Raw genomic sequence first — 22,213 nt, forward strand, 5'->3', positions numbered from 1 at the left:
GCAGTTTGTGTGTAACAGCGCAGTGTGTGTGCAGTGTGTGTGTGAGGCAGCGCAGTGTTTGTGTGACAGCGCAGTAGGAAACCTTTGAAATTGCATAGGAAAGGCCCCGTGTGAATGTAAAAGGTTTTTTAACGTAATGCGTGCGAGCCAGGAAGTCTGTGGCTGAGATGCAACCACTTTGTGAGGCTCAGCAGGAGCAAGTAGGAGGAGGGAGTGGGAGAGGGGAGTGATATAGATCAAAGCACTTTACTGCTGTCAGTGGCTGCAGGCTGCCAAACGGAGAGCGCGCGGTCGCACATGAACTGTGTGATCCGCGCATTTTTTTTTTCACTTTGCTATGCTTCATGCTATATACAAAGAGTACTTAGTTATGCTTCTTTGTCCACGGTCCTTTTGGGCCCCTACTCACTTTTTTGTCCAATTTATAGCAGTTTTTTAGCTCGCAATAAAGTGGGGACTTTGCAAAACAACACACGTGGTTTCCGTATAAACTCTAACCTGGAAAACATTAAGTGCCTAATTTGTAAAAGAGGAGGCCAAGAGTGGCGCTTTAAGTCTGATGAGGAAATATAAGTACCGGTCCCCAAAGTGAGTGCCGATGGCCCCACATGGAATCACCGCCTCAAATTAAGCACTGGCTAGCGGGCGAAAATACTGGTTTTTTACCTATGAGGTTCGAAATTAGCATATGAATCGAGGTGCATTGGCACGAGACGCTCTTTAAACAGAGCAATGCGGCAAAACATGCTTTGAAGGGAGCAATGCAGCTACTTTAATTTGCATGTAAATGGAAGTGGAGTGGCAAGGGCACCCTTAAAAAGAACAATGTGGCAAAACAGGCTTTAAAAGGAGCAGCAGCCTCCCAGGCAGACAGATTCTTATGGGATGGCGAGCCGAGTTGCCACAGTGTTACGATCAACACATTACTGTAAAAACAGGAAACAGGTTTAGTGTTCCAGTGGCCCCGGGTATATGGGAAGGAATGCAGGGAACTTACATAGTCTTACCGGGATATTCAGAATAACTCCATCAGCGGGACAATCCTCTGTGTGATGACCAGAGCAGCTTGAGTCTGCTTTGTGTAAAGGTCAAATGACACTGAGCAGCTCACCAGAAAATGGATTGACACGCAGGCACCACTTGGGATTCCTGCTTGGCAGTGTCATCCGGTTTTCGGTGTGCACCGGAACAGTGAGGAAAGACCTCAGATTGAGGTGAATGAAAAGGAAGAGAGTGCGTGGCACATTAAAGGCTGCTGCAACAAAGGGGGGAAAATCACCATTCAAAATGTAGTATTTACTAAAATAGTTATAACTAATTAAAATGAAAAAAGTTACCATCTCGGGGGTAATTTGCATAGAGAAACAACAGACCAGTGGTGCAGAGCATTTCCGTCCTGGGAACATATGTCAACAATGAATAGTGCAAGTGTATCACGGAGCCCATAATATTTCAGTTACATTTGGATCATGCAGGATCTGCATGCATACATTTAAGTTCATGTACATGTGTTGAGTTATGTATGGCAATCTGGTTGGCCAAAGTTAGATGTTACTGTTATTGCCTTCACATTTAACAAGCATTCTGTTGGTGGCCATAGGAATGCGCCAGTGGTTAATTTATAAAAAAATAAAGAAATGCGAGACACGGCCTGGCGGGGGAGGAGAAATGCGAGACACGGCCTGGCGGCCGTGAAAGTGGAGAGTGCGATGTGCAGGCGGGGGGGGGGGGGGTGAGCCTTTGAAGTGTGTGAGGCACTGACAGACACGCGCTTCAAGCGCTTGATGGAAAGCGCGTGCAGCAGGGGGCGGAGCGGATCCCTTTGAAGTGACGGTTAGAGTTGCATCAGGAAAGCTAAACCAGCAGGCGGATGCGCGTTCACGATCACATGCACTTGTGGAAATCCGCAGGCTGGTTTAGCTTTCCTGATGCAACCCTATAACTCTCGCTATTCATTCCTTGCGGAATGGAATAGCGAGACCTAAACAACAGGTGATGGACAGAATGCAGAACAATGCCATACATTCACCCCCGTACAGAGATCTGGGCCTAAAACCCTCGTTTTTTTGCTCACTATGCCATTCCAGTTTGAACCCAGCCATATGCAAATCAGTCTTGACCCTGTTACCCATGGGAACAGTCCAGCCCGAACTGCTTAAGAACGGTGATGGATTAAACCCATATCTCTAGACTGGGTGTGAGTGTTTGATTGGTTCAGATGCTCCGTCCATCACCACTCCCTTTTGTACCGCTTTGTCCGCCATAAGTTGCCAGGATATGCTCGAACGTGAGTCCATTGCTCCCTTTGCCACTGGATTTATGCAAGCCTGGCTGAAGACGGCTGTAATGCCAGAAACCGGTCCTAGGAAGCTTATTTCTGGTCCAGAGAAGGCATGGCTTGGCAGTTCGGGCTGGACTGTTCCCATGAGGCACAGGGTCAGACTGATTTGCATATGGCCATGTTTGAACTGGGGTGGCAGAGTGGGCTAAAGAACGGTGATGGATTAAACCCAGATCTCTAGACTGGGTGTGAGTGTTTGATTGGTTCAGATGCTCCGTCCATCACCACCCCCTTTTGTACCGCTCAAAAACATTAGTGTCACCAAGCACTGTAGTTTTAAGCATATGGTTGTAAGTTTTCAAACTGTATTGACCCAGTAAGTGCAATACAATTTTTTTCTTTAGTTCAGCAGACATAGCCTCATTAATGACTTCTATATAATTCACAAAATAGACTTTCCACTCAATCCATTTCATGGACTCTTCAGACCCTGAAGGCCAAAAAGCATGAGGAGGACTGATGCAAAATATGTTGTTGAGCCATGGTCAGTCAATCTTGTCCTGTATGCCCCCTTAATATGTTTCAAAAACGTATAGGTACATATAACCAGAACCAAGTTCATAAGGAATGTGTAGACATCTGTTTCTCAGGACTTGTCTTCTGTTTAATCACGTTGCCAATCTGTTGCAGTTACAATGGTCCAATCAGTTTCACCTGCACACTGGTGCAGATGTATCCAGATCATGATGCTGAACTAACGCCATTCAAACATTCAAAATAGCGGTCATGCAAAGTCACATCCCTTGACCTTGAGTACGGCCTTGATTGCGCATGGGCTGTATAGGACGGGAATGACACAATTCTATATGTGCAAGCAGCCAACAATGTCGGAAGAGCACAGGCGCTGAAGGATGTGTCTTTCCTACATTTAATTGGAAAAACCTTCATGTGATTATTCTAACGGTAAGAAAAAGTGCTACCTTAGATGCAACTCTGTAGCACTGAAATTACCTCAATCTACACTGTCCACGTATCCCAGCAAATGTCCATGACACTGAATAAGTGCAATCTTGATCCCATCTGAAGATAATGTAGGAGTGCATCATACTCACGAATGGTCAGCACTCAATATATACTCTGTTGTAACTAATGTACTAAAAGAGTGGAGCAATGCATATTGAAAGTACTTTATTTGAAATATAGATGTTCAGAATGTAAGTAACAAAGTTACGTGATAATTAAAATATTTACATGACAGGAGAAATTAACAAAAAATGTCTTATTGTGAGAGATGTAATGATGATGAGTGTAACTAGTGTTTTAGTTTCATATGTATAATCTGAATTAATCATGTGAAAGACTACTTATAATAACACCTCTGTGGTTGCTGCATTGTATCTATGCCTATGCATTATAGAACTGAGCACAAATTTGTAATCCAGCGCACTAGCCAAAGTTGATAGGTAAATCGAGGCTTAATGCGTATGTTAGCTTGATTTCATGCGTTATTTCATTTCAGCCTAACGTTTTCTGTTTCAGTGCAGGCGCATGTCGTAATCTCATATTTTGTCTATGTTCAGCCTTGGCTGTGGAATGTTTTGTCTCATTTTGTTTCTACTGAAGATATGTAGAATCTTCATTAGTTAGAATGAAGTCTTTTTTGTCTTTGTATATAGTAAAGCATGAGAAGAAGGAGTCAGCTGAGTAAATTGCAGTAACAAGTGAAGAGAGGGGTTCTCACAGGAGAGGAATGACCAAGGACGGAAAGAGATAATTTGCTATCTAGCTGGGAAAGGTACTGAAAGTATCCAGTTGTGCCAGAGCTATGGAAAATTTCCAAGGAGAAATCTCAAGAGAGCATCAAGTTGACAGCTGATGATATTATTTGGTTTGTTTAGTGAGGGAGAGTCCATCTTAGATTTCCTTAGAGAGCAGACCTGTTCTTCTGCATGTGTGGATTTAAGCTGCTTGACTCATGTTTTGAGTGTTTTCCACTGAAGACTCTGACAGCTGACACCTTTCTTCTTACCTTATTTGATTCAACACTCACTTAAATGCTTTGGTTTAGGGTTGCACTAATTAAGGTAGTGTAGGGAAAGTTACTTTACTCATACCTGTTAAAGAGAATCATCTGATACAATTTAACCTTCATTTTTTTTCTTGACTGCCTGCAACATTAGCTTAAAGTTAGTCATTTGCTTTGTACCATATAGGGCACATTTCCTAAGGCAGTGCTTTCCAAACTGTGCGTCGCGACACAGTAGTGTGTCGCCTCGCCTTTGTGGCTGTGTCACGTGACGATGATGTCTCCAGGCGTCTCCGGGCAGATTAGGGAGAATGCTCTCTTGGGCCGAACGTATTCAGTGACGCAGACGCAGTCCAGCTGAGTACCCGAAGGAGGAAGGAGAAGTGTAAGGCGAGCGTGCGGCCTTGTTTATTTTGCGACGCAGTGACGAGGAACTGGAACTGCCTCTGCACCCCATCCCAGGCGCTCGTTAAGGGAAATATCCAAAATTGTAAAACTCTGTAGGCATCCCTCTCTACTTTTCTCCTCTTTCGCTGCTCCTGCTCGCTGTCTCCCATCGTCTTTTGACCTCTTCTTTCATTCTGCTTATGCCCACACTGCGCTCTGTAAGGAAAATTGTCGAAATTGTAAAACTGTTGGCATTCCTCTCTACTTTTCTCCTCCTTCGCTGCTCCTGCTCGCTGTCTCCCATCGTCTTTTCCGCTCTTCACTTCTGTTGTCCAAACATCTGACTAAGTTCATGAAGTGATCGCCGCTGGCCTGAAGCAGTCATTACAGAGGGCCATTTGGGCAGCGAGTCGGAGCGGAGTTTGGAGGAGGAGGATTTGGTGTGAGTCCTGATGCAGGCGAACTTGCAGAAGTGGCAGGCGAATGGTCCGTGGGTGTGTCCTGGGATAGCTACGCAGCATTGTGGTTTGCGTCCGGGGTTAAGGGCAAGGAGAGTTGCGGCGTCATACGTTATGCGGGTGGAGTGGGTTTTGCGAGGGCCAGGGGGTCTGGCGCTGGGCGCGGTCCAGACGCGGACGGGCGTAGACGGGCTTACCTTTGGCGCGCCTTCGGCGCGCATGGGGCGCGTCCGCTGCGCGTGAACGCTGCGCGCAATGGCATCTGTCATATGTGGATAGTGGAAGGGGAGGGGCGAGGGAGGGTCAGCTGGGAGGCGGGGAGCGGGGTGGAGATCAGGGCAGGGAGTCACAAACAGCAATAACAAAAATGGCCGCAAGCCAGTGACCAAACGGGACTGGGGCACGATCGGTAACAGCGCGAAGTAAATGGCAGTGGCGCCGGCACAATCAGGCAAAATGAAACTGCAGGCAGCGTAGCAGCACAATTTAAAACTTCAACAAGCGCACCTTGGCAATCAAGCGCTACGATGAACTATACCTCAGCAATTGTAATTAGTAATAGGCAGGCGGGGCAATCTATCGCTACTAATTTACATGAAATAATGATGCAGGCAGGCGGGGCAATCTGTCGCTACCACAGTAAATGAAATAAATAAATATGGAGGCTGAAGCAGTGCAAGGCGAGATCGCTACGATACCAGCAATGAGAGGCAGGGAGCAGCGTGTGGAGCGACCGCTTCTGCAGGGAGCAGGACGGTCACAGCGCAGCCACGGTGGAGTGAGGTAGTGAGTATCAGTGGGAGGGAGGGTCAGCTGGGAGGCGGGGAGCGGGTTGGAGATCAGGGCAGGGAGTCACAAACAACAACAACAAAAATGGCCGCAAGCCAGTGACCAAACGGGACTGGGGCACGATCGGTAACAGCGCGAAGTAAATGGCAGTGGCGCCGGCACAATTAGGCAAAATGAAACTGCAGGCAGCGTAGCAGCACAATTTAAAACTTCAACAAGCGCACCTTGGCAATCAAGCGCTACGATGAACTATACCTCAGCAATTGTAATTAGTAATAGGCAGGCGGGGCAATCTATCGCTACTAATTTACATGAAATAATGATGCAGGCAGGCGGGGCAATCTGTCGCTACCACAGTAAATGAAATAAATAAATATGGAGGCTGAAGCAGTGCAAGGCGAGATCGCTACGATACCAGCAATGAGAGGCAGGGAGCAGCGTGTGGAGCGACCGCTTCTGCAGGGAGCAGGACGGTCATGCGTTGTAATGTCATACATCCCGTTTCAGCTTTTAATGCAAAATGCCCCCCCAGCCCCCAAGGGTATTTAGCTGCTAATTGGCCCAATGAATAGAAAAGGAGAGTACCCTGCCTCAAAATATAAAGGCCCTAGCTAGAGGGTCCAAGAGATATACATAGAGGGGTGGTTAACCTAGGGATTGACACTGAACATCACAATCACATGGTCAAATCAAATAGACTAAACAGTTCATATTGAAAAATATATTTTTTATTTTTTGTTTTCTGATAACACAGACATAAAAAGTTTCTTCTTAACCCTTTAGGTGCTGCCGTCGGCCAACGGTCGTCACGGGCACTACCTCCCCAGTGCTGCGTGCGACCGCTGGACGTCCAGTTCAGCACTGGATAATGGACAGCGCAGCACTGGGGAGGTTTGTTTACTAGCTCCTAAGGTGTTAAAACATAGAAATATATTTTTTAGTATATCAGCAGTGCATATAGGTCATAAATAAAACAAACATACATATAGGGACAATAACAGAAGGGAAATTTGTCCTACCCAGTAACGGCCAATACTTAACACACACTAAATCATTCACATTCAATCCTTCCTTACTCTAACTAGTCTAGTACCATACATCATTCATTCTATCAGTCAATTTTCTACTCCTTGCGGGTATAGCACAACGATGGTTCATGTGCTGGTTATGTCAAGATGTTAATCCGGATAGGTGGTTTTAGCTACGGGTCCTGATGTAGTGAGGACAATAACCGTATTCCTGGAGACATACGCCGACGCGCGTTTCGGTGACAGGCCAGTTAGGCCGCACCTTCGTCAGGGCAAGGGGCAGTATACTGGGACGGGCACAGAGATAAACTTCTGCAAGATAAGGAGTAAAACATGCATTTTACTTTCATGTATGTATATATACTTTTCAAATTACAGTTCAGTGCTAGCAATAAACATTCATCATCATAGATGGGTTACTACATATTTCAGACATTTAAAGAGACTTCCAATATTTCAGCATGTTATTTTGTACATCTGATAAACACTGGAGCAATGCTCCTATACCTGACCGTTGATTGCCATGCAGTGTCAAACCTTCTAGAGACACTCCCTAGGATAGATTCCCCGAAAGGTGAAATCTAAAAGGCATCATGATAGCCTTGACTGTATGGACCAAAGAGCACATTCAATACCACACAAATTCTTTAAAGTGAAAATCCCAGAAATAACTAAACAACTGTGGGCATGGTTATACTAGACTACTTGGTCCTAGTTGGGATCTATACTAACAAATAATGACTAGCTGAACTACCTGTTGACTCTGGACTCGGTCCTTGATCTACACTACAGAATCATGCGTGTTCAAAAGAGAGGAGTGCTGAGAGAGACTATGAACTGTCTTAATATGTATGATAAAAACAGTTTATAGACCTATGTGTGAGTAAAGAATTTGTGTGGTATTGAATGTGCTCTTTGGTCCATACAGTCAAGGCTATCATGATGCCTTTTAGATTTCACCTTTCGGGGAATCTATCCTAGGGAGTGTCTCTAGAAGGTTTGACACTGCATGGCAATCAACGGTCAGGTATAGGAGCATTGCTCCAGTGTTTATCAGATGTACAAAATAACATGCTGAAATATTGGAAGTCTCTTTAAATGTCTGAAATATGTAGTAACCCATCTATGATGATGAATGTTTATTGCTAGCACTGAACTGTAATTTGAAAAGTATATATACATACATGAAAGTAAAATGCATGTTTTACTCCTTATCTTGCAGAAGTTTATCTCTGTGCCCGTCCCAGTATACTGCCCCTTGCCCTGACGAAGGTGCGGCCTAACTGGCCTGTCACCGAAACGCGCGTCGGCGTATGTCTCCAGGAATACGGTTATTGTCCTCACTACATCAGGACCCGTAGCTAAAACCACCTATCCGGATTAACATCTTGACATAACCAGCACATGAACCATCGTTGTGCTATACCCGCAAGGAGTAGAAAATTGACTGATAGAATGAATGATGTATGGTACTAGACTAGTTAGAGTAAGGAAGGATTGAATGTGAATGATTTAGTGTGTGTTAAGTATTGGCCGTTACTGGGTAGGACAAATTTCCCTTCTGTTATTGTCCCTATATGTATGTTTGTTTTATTTATGACCTATATGCACTGCTGATATACTAAAAAATATATTTCTATATTTTAAGAAGAAACTTTTTATGTCTGTGTTATCAGAAAACAAAAAATAAAAAATATATTTTTCAATATGAACTGTTTAGTCTATTTGATTTGACCATGTGATTGTGATGTTCAGTGTCAATCCCTAGGTTAACCACCCCTCTATGTATATCTCTTGGACCCTCTAGCTAGGGCCTTTATATTTTGAGGCAGGGTACTCTCCTTTTCTATTCAATGATTTTTCCCCCCTTTTTCCTGCCATATCCTTAAGCTACCCACGGGGAACCCCCTTCTTTGTTCACTTGTTCGCTAATTGGCCCAATGTCATGTGTGGCATCTTACAGGCAAATCTGGCTTAGTTACCAAGAGCACTTTGCACGCTGGTCTTTTCAAGCCCTTGCCACTGCAATGCATTTACTTTGAGTGCTGCAGATCATAGCTTTGCAGCCTCAGAGCGGTAATAGAACGATAGAAACTAGAAATTCTGGAATGCAAACTCCCATGTTAAAAAACCTCAACCCATATTTATGATGGTTTTGCATCGCACTTGCGTCACACAAGGTAGCACAAGGGCAACACAATACCTAAATGACATTTACCAAACAACACAAGGCCAACTTACATGGGTGGCCTTGGAACTGTGGAGTAACCAAAGGCAGCGCAGGTCGCTGCGTTGCGTTACCCTGCCCCAGGGAGGCACTCCATGGGTGTTCCTGCGCATCCACCCATGGATTTTGACACATATCCAGTTTTACCTTTAGTGGTAGACCTGAGAATTTGTCAAAATGCTTTTTTTTCCCTCTTTTCTACATGGAACCGCCTGCCCTGTATGGAAATAGGGAAATGTAGCTGCTGGAGTCCCTTTCTGCGATGTTAGAGGGTTAACAGCAAGTCTTTCACGTCGGGTCATGTCTGCTACCCTCATAATTCATGATCTATAATTTCAGATTTAAATAGTTTTGGATGCAAAATGTCTGATTTTCTACATCTTTCGATCCTTTAATTTCGGGGACATGAGTATAATATGTTTAGATGTGGAGTACGATACAGGGATAATCAACTGAAATATAATAGGTACTGAGAACGCCTTAATTAGCAGGATAAGGTCCACACCCCCTGTCACATTAGTAGAGTATGTTCATTAAGTCATACACAAGTGAGAAACTATTAGATAGCCTGCTCTCCTGAGGCGTAACTAAATTTGAGGAGGCCCTCCTGCAAAGTACATGGAGGGGCCCCTCTCCAAACTCCACCAGAAGATATCAGGCCACAGTACTGTGCACTGCAGAGGGCTGCGGGGGCCTTTGTTATGGCACTGACGCTCTCGGGATCAATATGAACACCACTGAGGTGTTTCACATATGCCGCAGCAGCAAAGCCTGCGTGTACATATATAACTGCAGGTGGTGTTCAAAGCATAAAGAAGTACAGGCACATCAGGGAATTCATTACATGTACAACCCATACATGGCTTACATTTTGGAGTGCCCACGCCTACATGCCAAAAGACCCGATTCAGGCGAAAGACAACCAATTTTTTTTTTATAAGCCAAAAATGGCTTTATTTTAGCTGTCTCCCGCCTGAAATTGCAGTTTCTTATATTTTGTTGTAACTATACCTCCGAGAATAGCGCCAGATAGCTGCCAAGGTTTCAGAATCTTGTCTATATTTTAAGTGATACCGCTGTCAGGGGATTTACTCAATGTGACAGGATATCGCAAGGACTGGCTTCTGGTGGGGTCAGTTTTGCCAGTCACTGTCTTTGTTAGAACAGATTCACAATTGCTTTATTAACCTTCCTGCTTTCTCAAATTTGCTTGGAAATGCACCATTTGCCCACTATTTTTAAAAAAAATTCTTGGGGAGAGAAAGCCCCTCTTCGGTGGTTTGGTCTCGCCCGCTCGCTACGCTCGCTCGCGTTACCGTGTCCCTTCAGAAACGGTTGCCAAAAAGGTGTCACCAACAGGAAAAGTTTGGAAAGCTGTGTCCTAAGGAGATGTGGACTTACTTTTTGTATTCTTTTAGAATTTTGCTAAGACTAATCTACATTAATTTGTTTCTAAATATATAATTAAACCTACTAAACTCAGATGAAAGAGTCCAGTGGATGATTGTGTAACCGCATTGGTTGCACTGGGTTGGGCACGAAAATTTGACGCTCACTCTACTAGGAAGACGTGTCCCCTTTGGAGAGAATTGTGTGAATGGATCTAGACTTTAAAACAAGACTAATTCCTCTTCCAATTAGTTTCTTCTCCAGTCAACCAAAGGTTGTTTGTTGTATGGCTTTCAAAGATTGTGGATACCAGGTTTTTCTTAGTCCACTCACTTGTTGGGCAACAAAAATGATGAACAGCCACAGTTTTCTTTTAATCGCTCGTTGCCATTGTGTTGTGTATACACCACATCACACACAAAGTGTTAAAATATTTATAATAATATTGGCATAACGATAGCATAGTAGGTCTGAACAGCTCCTCTGCATGCAGTGTTTTGCGCTCCCACAGAACACTCCATGCATCATTGAAAATTCTGTTCTCTAAAATAATCCCATTACATCTAGGACAACTCATAACACCCAGTTTTTTCTATTTCTAAGCCGTCTACGTGTCTGTTTATCTATGTTGGTGATTATCTGGAACGCAGTTAAAGAACTCTGCTGTTTTTACTGACTGCTGGAAAAATTAAAAGAATACAACTCTAATACAGCTGTTGCAACAGACTTGTTTTGTTCCAGCAGGAGGTTCATTAGCATGTTTCAGGAGCAGGGATCTCTCCCTGGCAGTTCTGAACGTGCCGCGTGGCACTGGTGCACGTGCTGCTGCCGAGAATTGTGTAACCGCAGGGCTCGCGGCTTTTGCTGTTTCAACAGGTGTCAGAACTCCTGAGTGAGCTGCAATCTTCACAGCAGTGACATCACGGAGTGACTGTGGAACTCATAGCTACAGGCAATGGAGAGCCATACGCACAGACGTCTTATCGATACTGAATACTAATTTTTATTGGTAGTACCATGTAATCTTCATGCGCTTACTGAGTGTCTAATTTGTACCGTTGTTCGAGGGTGATTGGTACCAGCACCTCAAGTTTCTGGGACAAGGACTTAATTTTAATCATTGGCTTTTGAACCAGACCAAAAGAGTGAAACCCAGAAAATAGAGAAAAATAAATAAAAATAGGAAAGCAGTGACAAAGAGTGAAAGGGGGATGAAAAAGATCCTGCAAGAGTGAGATGGAGAAGTATACAAAAAAGAGATAGCTCAAATAATTGAAATAATCTCAGCTGCTGGTAATTCTTTGGGTCAACATCCCAGTCCATCTTTATTTTGTACACAATGCCATGTCAGTTTGGGCCCAGCTATATGCAAATAAGTCTTGACTCTGCTCCACTAGGAACAGTCCAACCTAAACTGCCAGGCCAGGCCCTCCCTGATCCGAAACACAAACAACCAATAACTAGGTAATTGCCAGCAGTTGGGATCACTTTAAGCATTACACCCATCAATTTTTGTATACTTGAATGAGGTAGAAAGACTGGAGGTTTGGGGAGGCAGAAGAAAGAGGCATGAGGAGGAATCAAGAACAGATGGTCCTGGTATTCAGCAACCACAGCATTCAGCCGAGCTGAAGGCAGTCTCCTAAGAAAATCTTTGGGGCCCTGTAATTACCAATTGAGCACTACCTCCATTTGTTAGTCATATATCTTTTTTAATTCAATTTCAGGGGTGTCATTCCTTGGAGGTATTTATGGATCATCCTACTAGCAGAAGGACGTAGGGACTGTTAAGCTGTTTGAATGGCCTCAAAGAGGCTTCTCGGTCTTCCTGGTGCACAATTCCACCAGCAGCCTTTACCTTTCTTACTGCATAAGTAACGGAGTCTGCACTACCTCTGAATCCACTTTGCCAGTCACCTGCCAGTCCCCTGCACGCTGTGAGGTCACCTCACGTTGGTGGAAAAGAGACTGCAGGCACTGCAGAAAAATTAAGGAAATTCTCATTGTGGTCCCCAAAGGATTATGTGAAGCAGAGAAACCCAAATGAGCAATATAATGGATCAGCGTGTGCATTTCAGTACCAGCCCTACAATTATAGACTTGTGGGCAAGTCACTGTGAAATTGACTCCCTGATCTATAACTAACTCTTGCGTTTTAACAATTGCACAATTCCCTGAGTGGTTGAAGAGCATGGCCACAGAAAAGAGGCTACCAAACTGCCAACGCCTGGATCCATACACCCACTTAGTAGGCCTCAGAGGTAACGTGGGCTAGCTAGGTACATATTGGTCAAGCATTTATGATAGCTGGTGCAGACAACAGAAAGCTATTATTAAATAAATCTAAATGCATGTTTGATAAAAACTTGGGGGCATATTAGCAAGAACCTCGTTAAAATTATCGCCGTTTTAGCAACTGAAAACTGCTGCTAAAAAGGCGATAATGGGCTTGCTAATATGCGTAATGGAATTCCAAAAGAAGCCCAGGTTAGAAATACATATAGAGTAAACCTACTGAGATGCTTTCAATGAGATAGGGATAGTCTGTCACCAAATATTTCAGTATAATGCGACAAAGTCTGGGTAAAAAAGTCACTAGTGGTGACACCACATATTAACATACACATCATATACTCATATAAAAGTGTTATTTCCACAATAAGGTTGACCATAGCTAGTAGTTTCATATTAAGTTAGCCATAGTTAACTTAGGCCTCAGTTTAGATGACTCATGCTAACACTGTACATTTATTTTTGGCCATTGTGTATTCTCACTGTTAGACATGGCCCATTTGTAGGGTAATCCCCAAACTTTTTACCTTTTTCCTCCTATTTTTCTGACCCTGTTTTTGTTGACTATAGGATTCTGGGCACTTTACCACTTCTGATCAGTGCTAAAGTGCATATGCTGTCTGTATTAATTGTGATATGATTGGTTATCTATGATTGACATATATGATTTACTGATAAGTCCCTAGTAAAAAATCAAATGTTACTAGTGGGCTTGAGCACTGGTTGTGCTACCCACATGAGTTGCCCTGTAAATGTGTCTCAGAACTACCACTGTGGTGTCTGTGCATGCCGTTGTAAACTGCCATGCTGCCCTTACAAGTGCACCCACTTTCCAGGCCCTAACGTTTCATTTCCTTACATTTAGGGCACCCCTAATGTAGGCCCAAGGTACCCCCAATTGGCAGGGTACAATGTATGTGAAAGGTAGGACATGTAGTGGTATGTGTGACATCTCCTGATAGTGAAATACTGTGTATTTCGTTTTTCACTATTGAAAGGCTATCTGTCCCATAGGCTTATCATTGGTGTTGCACTAACATTTTTACATGTGTAACTTTCCATTGGGGCAAGATGGAAAAAGGGAATTTAGGCAGTCTGAACTCAGAATTTATGAATACACCTTTTGGTAAAGGTGTTTTTTAAATTCTGTTTGAAAATGCCACTTTTATAAAGTGGGCATTTTCTTACTAAACCATTCTGTGTGCCTCTGGCAGTTTGTGTATTCAGTGTCTGATGTTTGTGTGACAAGAGCTGGGATATGCATTCACTCTAGACAGTCACTAGGTGGGTTGAGGTGTGTCCTGCCTTGCCTGGGTGACTCATCACAGGGCTGAATAGACCTGGTCTGCATTCAGAGTTGTGGGGGGAGTTTCGCTTGCACCTGAATATGTTGTGTCTCCTTTTTCAGAATGCTATCTCCATCATACTGCCCCAGGGAGGACAGGACTGGTTTGGACTGGGTTCAGAGACCCTTACAACAAAGAGAACAATTAAAAATGGGGTATAACTACTACACCTAAAACCCCAAGACTTTAGGGGCTAGATGTAGGTAATTCCGATTTACCTACTCTTAAATACCGAATTTTACCGGTTCGGTATTTAAGAGTAGGTAAATAGGAAGGAGGCAGATGTAGGTAATTTTAAATTCAGAATTACCGAATCTGTAACATTCGGTATTTACTGATTCTGTAAATACAGAATCGGTATTTCCCATTGATTCCTATGGGCTTTGAAGCCCATAGGAATCAATGGGAAATACCGATTCTGTATTTACAGAATCGGTAAATACCGAATCCTGCAAGGGTGCAGGGGGTGTCACTTTGACACCCTCTAGCACCCCAAGTACAGGCTTGTGTGACATGTGGCACACATACATGCCCTAAGGGCATGTCTGTGTGTCACATTGCACAGGTGTGCATGCACACCTGAATTCGGTATTTTACCACACAATAGGATTGTGTGGTAAAATACCGACTCTTAAGGGCCTGTGGCACTGTAAACTGTGCCACCTACATTTGGAATTACAGAATCGGTATATTTACCGATTCGGTAATTTACCGAATCGGTAATTTTACCGAATCGGTAAATATACCGATTCTGTAATTTTCAGCCCCCTACATCTGAAAACCCTAATACCGGTCGGAAATGGCCGAAATCGGCCATTTCTGACCGGTACTAGGGCTCCTACATCTGGCCCCAAATTACTTCCAGGAACAAGAGGACCCTGCCAAGAAGAAGAGCGGAAGGACTGTGTGAAGAGCACTGCCTTTTCTTAGTGAGGAGTGGGTTGGACTGCAGTTGCTACTTCTGTCTGTTGTGGAGGAAAAGGACTGGCTTTTTTTGCCCTGCTGTAGTATACTGCTTGGGAAGAAAACTTCCAAGGACTTGTGTGTGCTGGCCTCCTGTTTTGGAAGACTCTGGGATATCAAAGTCATCCTTGTGCTTTTACTTTACTGGAGCTTCCTGCACTTTCTGGAAGTTCCATTATGCTTTTACTTTTCCAAGAATCACCTAGCGACTTTATTTGCTGAAAAAGCTCCTGTGTGCTTCCCTGAGGGGAAGTTCCATGGTGCTTTACTTGCTAGCCGGCTTCAGTGGGCACTCATTTCGATATTTTCAATTAAGGGCTGAGGCCCCAGCCGCTGTGCGCGGAGCCGAAGTTGGGAAAGATCTACAAGTTTACAGGTGCGGCCGCTCATAAGCAGAGCCAGCGCAAAGGAGATCCCTGGGCATTGCTAAGTAACCAGCGCTACAGCTCGTAATCCTCTGCACTCCCTGGTCACGCCCCCGAAAGCCACTGAGGTCTCACAGCCCCAGCCACGCTGGATCAACATGCCTCCAGCGATGGAGAGGAGTCTTGCGGGGCTGTGCTTGGTCCACCACACCAAAGGGAGCTGTGTGTGTCTTTGCCCTGTTTTGAGCTCTAGTGGGGGGTGTGTTGCTCTTCTTGTCATCCTGGCTGCTGAGAGGGAAGAATCTTTATTGGAGGTCCTGCCCAGCCGTGTCCTCCCTTCTGCAGCCGCCCTCACCACGACACCCGGGCAGATGGCCCAATAGCAGGAGCGCTGTGCTCAGGCAACCTTCAGAGTGAAGGGGCGAGGTCCCCTATGGGGACTCCCATTGGGAGACAAATCTTGGAAGGAGGATTACGCCCATGCAAGTGTTCACAGCTTCGACGCCTGACTGCTGGCAGCTGCTATGTGATATATATTGCTGGGGGCATTGTGTTCTTTTTTCTTAAGCTACCTTGGATGTGAAAGGCGGGCCGACGCCCCAATTATCCCCCTCCCCCCCCACAGCACCTGCGCACCAGAACGCTCTGCTTGGGGTTATTAGCACCGAGGTGCTAAACACAACTCGATGCTCCTGGCATTTTCCTCCACTACCATTAGTACATAGACCATTGTGATTAATTGCTATAAACAGTGCACCGAGTGTGATGTTAGGTTTACTTAGTTGACAATTACTTGGTGAACAAAGTGAGGGTTGCATAGTATGCTGTACATACTACAGAGTGATTTATGATGTAAATGATGCCATGACAATTGCCTGGTTGGTGAAGTGATTATGTGAATTGTGGTCTAATGTGTTTTACCTGTAATACAAAGGAAATTGTTATATAACCTTGTGTGGAGTGCCTAGTGTGTCACTGGTGTGTGTGTGTTGCGCAAACGCTCTACACATTACCTCTGGGATAAAACTGACTGCTCTGCCAAGCTACCGAGGGGGTGAACAGGGGATATCTCATGTGTGTAACTCCCTTACCATGACTAGAGTGGTGTCGTTCTGCCTGGCTTAGGTACATACCCTAGCCAACCAGAAACCCCATTTCTAACACTCACTATTTCTCTCATTTCAGGAGCCAAGCTACAGTAGTTCGAGCTGATTAAATGTTATAAATGTTTTGGTTTCTGTGAGAAACATTATTAATATGTGTTCTATAGAGAGTAAATAGTGAATTCCTACATCAGTGTCTGGAAAAACCTGACCACAATGCATCATTGTTGGAAATGGCACTTTTTGCTGGGTCACCCCGAAACCTTTTGCCTTCCTTGTCCACTTTTCTGACCTTGTTTCTGCTGCTATTAGGACTCTGCACACTTTACCACTGCTTACCAGTGCTAAAGTGCTTTGGCTCTCTTAGCTAAGCATAGTTAAATTGGCTCATACACGAACGGCATAGTTAATTTTCTGAAAAGTTCCTAGTAAACTGCACTACATGTGCCCATGACCTGTAAATACAATGTTACTGGTGGGCCTGCAGGACTGCTTGTGCCACCTACTTAAGTAGCCCTCTAACTGTGCCCAAGACAGGAGAATTGTACCGCGATCTCGCGGATCAACTAGAAAGAACTGCTGTATTCGGCTGGTTTTTAAATTGTGTCACAAGCGGTTTTGCTCTTTTAATTTAATTTTGTTGCTGTTGTGTTTTCTGCTCTGATTTGCTAGACGGAACACAATCCACTTACCCGCACCTTAAAATACTACCTTGCACCCGCCGTTTGAGCGGGATCAAACACACTCCACACTTGGCCATGCCATCTTGGCTGAGGAAGGGTCAGGCACTCGCACATTAGTTGGCCCCATTTTTGGGAGAAGCTCTAGTGGCTGGGCAGGGCTCTCAGCCCAACATATTTACTAGGGGAAGTGCAAGCGCGCGCCCCGGGACAGGAGAATTGTACCGCGATCTCGCGGATCAACTAGAGAGAACTGCATCATTCGGCTGATTTTTAAATTGTGTCACGAGCGGTTTTGCTCTTTTAATTTAATTTTGTTGTTGTTGTGTTTTCTGCTCTGATTTGCTAGACGGAACACAATCCACTTCCTCGCACCGTAAAATACTACCTTGCACCTGCCGTTTGAGCGGGATCAAACACACTCCACACTTGGCCGCATCATCTTGGCTGAGGAAGGGTCAGGCACTCGCACATTAGTTGCCGCCATTTTTGGGAGGCGCTCTAGTGGCTGGGCAGGGCTCTCAGCCCAACGTATTTAATCAGTGAAATGCAAGCGCGCAGCGCGCCCCCACATAGGGCGCGCCGCTGGCGCGCCAGAGGCAAGCCCGTCTGCGCCCGTCCGCGTCAGGACGGGGCTAGGGGCAGGAACCCCTGGCCGAATCCTCCCGGGTAACATCTGCTACAGCAGGGATGTACTATTGGGGCACAGAGATGAACTGAGGGATGTTTGTATGCAAGTTATGTCACTGGAGGAGGAAGGTATTTACTGTCCTCACTGTCCCTATTGTACCTTCACACTCATACCTTCTAAGTCTCCTCCCTCAGATAGTAGAGAAGCCAAACCCTTTTCCCTCCTACTCTCAACTGTCGATCCCTGCCCAAGCATGCTAGTGAAATCCATCTGCTGCTAGAGGACAGATGCCCTGATGTTCTCTTTCTTACCGGGACATGGACCAAACTGGCCTCTGATGCAGATGTGGTTCAGGCTCTTCCATCTAACTATACCTTGGTCAGACAGGATCGGGAGTGTGGTTGGGGAGGGAGAATTGGTATTATATTTAAAACTATCTATAGTTGTAGATCGACTAAGGGCTCTTTGGCGGACTGCGAGAGCCTTTCTTTTGCCTTTGGCTACTCTCCCACCTGTACTTTCTCAGGCATTCTTCTCTATCGTCCTCCTGGAGGACACACTAATTTTTGTAATGACCTTCCAGGTATTGCTATACATCTGGCTAGCCATACCCCCAACTTCTCAATTCTTGGTGATATTAACGTTTACCTAGATGAACTAGATTCTCCCCCTTCGCGAGACCTCGTAGCAGGCCTTAAAGCCTATCACTTCAGGCAAATCAGAACTGGCCCTACCCACAAAGCTGGTCATTTACTTGATCCCTTTTTTACTAATCTAAATAAGAATACTTTGAACAAGACCATTTTAGTACTCTGGTCAGACCACTCACTATTATCCTTTGTCTGGACTCCCTGGGCTCTGCCACAATCCTCTACAAAATCTAAAAAGCTGGGCCGGACCTGGTCAAATCTCTCAGTGGAGGAATGGGTAATGAATCTTAATAATTCCATCCCTGCACCTTGCCCTAATCCCATTAAGGCCAATGATGACTTCAATAGTTGGCTGGAGTCCTCATTAGATCTTACCCTCCCTAAGAAACAATTCTGTAATCGAGTTGGCTCCAACAAGAAAGCTTGGTATACTCTCGAACTCAGAATGCTTAAACAATCCTGTAAGCAGTCCGAACGGAAATGGAGGAAGGATTTCTCTGAATCAAGTAGGGCGAACTATAGAACGGCACTTAGACTGTACAAAGACGAAATAAAGGCTGCTCTTATTGTTGTACATAACCCTTAATGAGGCTGGGAATATAATCTGAGCTGTTGCACCTAGTTTCTTAAAGGCATCTAAGCGCTTACCAAACTCCCATTGCTTTTCCAGCGTGACCCTACATAAATCTGACCTTATAAGAAAAGTAAAGCCCTTACCAGGTAATGACCTTTGTTTTAAAGCCAAATTTAGAATCTGCTCCTTAAGAGCGTAGGTGTGAAAATTGACCAAAATTTTACGAGGTTTCGACCTTTGTGGATTTAGTCTGAAGGGGTCCCTGTGGACCCTCTGGATATCAGTAGCCAAGACCTCTAGAGATTGATCCAAGAAAAGAGATTCTTTTAGTCGAAGAGTAACGAACTTCTTAATATCTGATCCTTCTGTTCCTTCTGGGATGTTAAGAATGCGGATGTTACCCCTTCTAGCATTGTTCTCCGACACCTCCATTCTGTATATTAAGGTCTGATCCTCTTTCTTTAGTTTGCCAATATCTTCCGTTGCCTTATCCAGATGTAACGACATCGCCCCAACAGTCTCTTCCAAGACACCAGTTCTGGAGGTTAACCCATCTATTTTGTTGTCCAAGGACTCGCAATAGTTCCGAATCTCTCTCTGTATAGATGCAGACTCTTCAAACCCCCGTTTAATGTCACAAGATAAGGTGGAAAACATTAGTAATAGAGAGGCTGCTGTGATGCCTCCATCCTCCAGGGATAAAACATTATCAGAGCGCAGGTCTGAAAGCTGCCGCTGTTCTAAGTCTAAGTCAGAACATCTGATTAGCGGGTCTGGCCCCCCTGCTGCCTCCATACCCGCATTTGCTGCGGCTGCAGTTTCCTCCAAAAGAGAGGGAAGAGGGTCATTTGGTCTATCTTCTACCCTCATATGCGCTCCGGCAGGGTTTTTTAACCCATCGGCCTCCAAGGCGTTAATAGTGATGTCTATAGTAGCCTGAGCTGCATTGATCAGAGGGTCGGTGGGCGAGATGTAATCTGACTGAGGCATGGCTGTATCGACAGGGAACTCAGGGGGCTCATCTACACCCACTGCAGTAATTGGAGTAATAGAGGCTTGACCATCTGCCAGAGGGGTCTGGTTGGAAGGGTTTGGGGCTAATGCAAGATTCTCAGTAGATGACATATCTGATGCTGAAAGTACTGGTGTACCCTGAGACTCAGTGTGGTTCAATACTTGTGGTATTGCTTTGAAGTATGAGCGCAGCGACGGAGTGATTTTAGTACTTAAGTCACATGAGGCAGCGGGATTACGTTTAGTTTGTGCTTTTCCTCTGACTTTCCCTCTATCGCCCTTTGCTTTGATTTCAGTTGAAAGGTATGAAGAGGGTTTCTTACCTACGGAGGGCGATGCAACAGGGTTAATGCCTATGCTAGTGCTGGCGCTGGAAGGAGACTCCCCTGATTGAGTTTTGGCCGACAGCTTGCCCCTTCTGTAGTTTTTTCTCCCCTTACCTTTAGGCTGTAACTGCTGATGCTGATAGCGCTGCTGGTGATGCTGTGAACAAAAAAACGAACCTTCGTCGGAATTTTTAAACCCCACGGGGATATTTTGCTCTTCAGACTCATTGAGGGCGTCGTCTGACTCCTCAGTCTCTAAGACGTCCACTTCGTGCATATGGTCTCGTGAGTCGAGCCGCCGAAACGCCAGCCTCAGCGCAAGAAGCGCGCAACAAACTGCAAGCCTTTCTCCCGCGCCGCAGCTCCAGGGCTGCCGCGGACCACCTCCGCAAGGTTGGCGGGGCTATCAGGGGACTAGAAGCTGTGAGAATAGGCGGCGTGTGAGCTCCGTTGACTCCGCTCGCTCCTTCAGCCTTGGATACGCCGACAAACAGCCCCGTCATGGAGATTGAAAGCAGACTTTTCTTTTCGGTGAAAAGTACGCCGAACAAATCATCACCCAAAGATTCTCAATTTCTTTACCGCTGAGTGAGAGATTATCAGCCTAAATTGTATTTTACGTAGCGCTGAGGTTATGTGCGAGGGAATCCATCAAAATCTGTCAGTTTTTCCAGGCTCAGGCGGAGTAAACGGCAACCTGATTACGGAGCACCGCGGCAGCTCAGCCGTCTGCCGCCATGTTCTCCACACCAGTTTTTCACAGAGGTCTGTTCAAGCTGCCGATGAGCTCCTTTTGGACCTAGGAAACAAGGGTTCAGATAAATAGGACCCAGATCTCCTAGTGATATAGACTAATCGTCTGGTAGGAGTATCTGGTGTTTATATCTATTGAAATAAGTAAAAGCATGATCTTAAGTAAGGTGGAAAGGAAAAGAAAATATCCAAACCAAATACTAAACACTAAATACTAAATACTAAACCACTAAAACACTAAAAACGTACTACAAAAAAAAAATCTATATAATCAAGTATATAGATATAAAAATACATAAAGATAAAGGAAGGGGGGAAAAAATAATAAATAAATAAATAAGGGGAAAAAAAGAAGAGGAAAGGGAAAAAAGGGGAAGACGGAAGGGAAAAAAAGAAAGAACTAGGAGTGGGAAATGGGGGATAGGAGTGGGATAGAAGGTGGAAACAAGACAAATTGCTGTTAAGTCTTGTACCCTATTCCTCTTTAGTATCTGTCTCTCACGCATTACTCACTTCAAGATAGGGAATTTCTTTTTTTTTTTTTAACTTTGACTTCATTGTTTTCTCTTTCCAGGGGGGGTAGGGGTAGCGGCAACCTGAGGTAGGGGTGCCATCTACTGGACTTGATCCGGTTGGATACAGCACGGGTTCTCCATGGGAGGGGTGGAGGGTGGAGAGGGCACAGGGTTGAGGGGGGGGGGGGGTTAAAAATCATTAAAAATTTCCTCATTTGGCAATATTATGATGTATTATACTTAGTCAGTTATATACCTTTTTGTGATGTGCTGATAACTTTTGAAGGGGGGGGTTCAGTATAGTGTTGATTCTTATTTTGAATTGAGACGGGGAGGTCTTCGGAACAGTTATGATGACTAAACTAAAGATAATCTCATGGAAAGTTAATGGCTTGCGTACTAAACCTAGAGCTAGA

Source organism: Lissotriton helveticus, chromosome 7 (assembly GCF_964261635.1).
Source record: "Lissotriton helveticus chromosome 7, aLisHel1.1, whole genome shotgun sequence".
In the NCBI taxonomy this organism is placed as follows: domain Eukaryota; kingdom Metazoa; phylum Chordata; class Amphibia; order Caudata; family Salamandridae; genus Lissotriton; species Lissotriton helveticus.